The 381-nt window shown below is 41.5% G+C and overlaps 1 pseudogene; it reads right to left on the reverse strand.

The window, feature by feature from the left end:
* LOC107473732 (BTB/POZ domain-containing protein At3g50780-like) overlaps window positions 1-381 on the reverse strand; it is a 3,594-nt pseudogene continuing 3,213 nt past the window's right edge.

Genomic DNA, 381 nt, shown 5'->3' on the forward strand with positions numbered 1-381 from the left:
TAAAATAATAATATTTATGTAGTATTGTTGTTCCTGAAATCCCATCTATACTAATTTGAAATAATCATTGCTGCTTTGACAACATTGAAGTATGAGTCATGGCATTGCTGCCTTGACTTTGCACATATGGTCTAATGAAAGTTCTCCTCCACCACACCTCAAAAGCCCTGTGAAGATTGGGGCAGCTATCACCACTCTTCAAGAAACTTGCCAACCAAGAAAGCAAAATACTCTTCTGATCCTCCAGCGGCAACGTCAGAATGGTCCTCCCAATTCCTTCTTCCACAAGTTTCCCATCAAATCCCCTGCATCCATGGTGTAGCCAGTTGTAATCATTGATTAGAGGCTGAAGCCATGTCTGTAACAACAACTGTCGCGTCT

This window comes from Arachis duranensis, chromosome 1 (assembly GCF_000817695.3).
Source record: "Arachis duranensis cultivar V14167 chromosome 1, aradu.V14167.gnm2.J7QH, whole genome shotgun sequence".
Lineage (NCBI taxonomy): Eukaryota > Viridiplantae > Streptophyta > Magnoliopsida > Fabales > Fabaceae > Arachis > Arachis duranensis.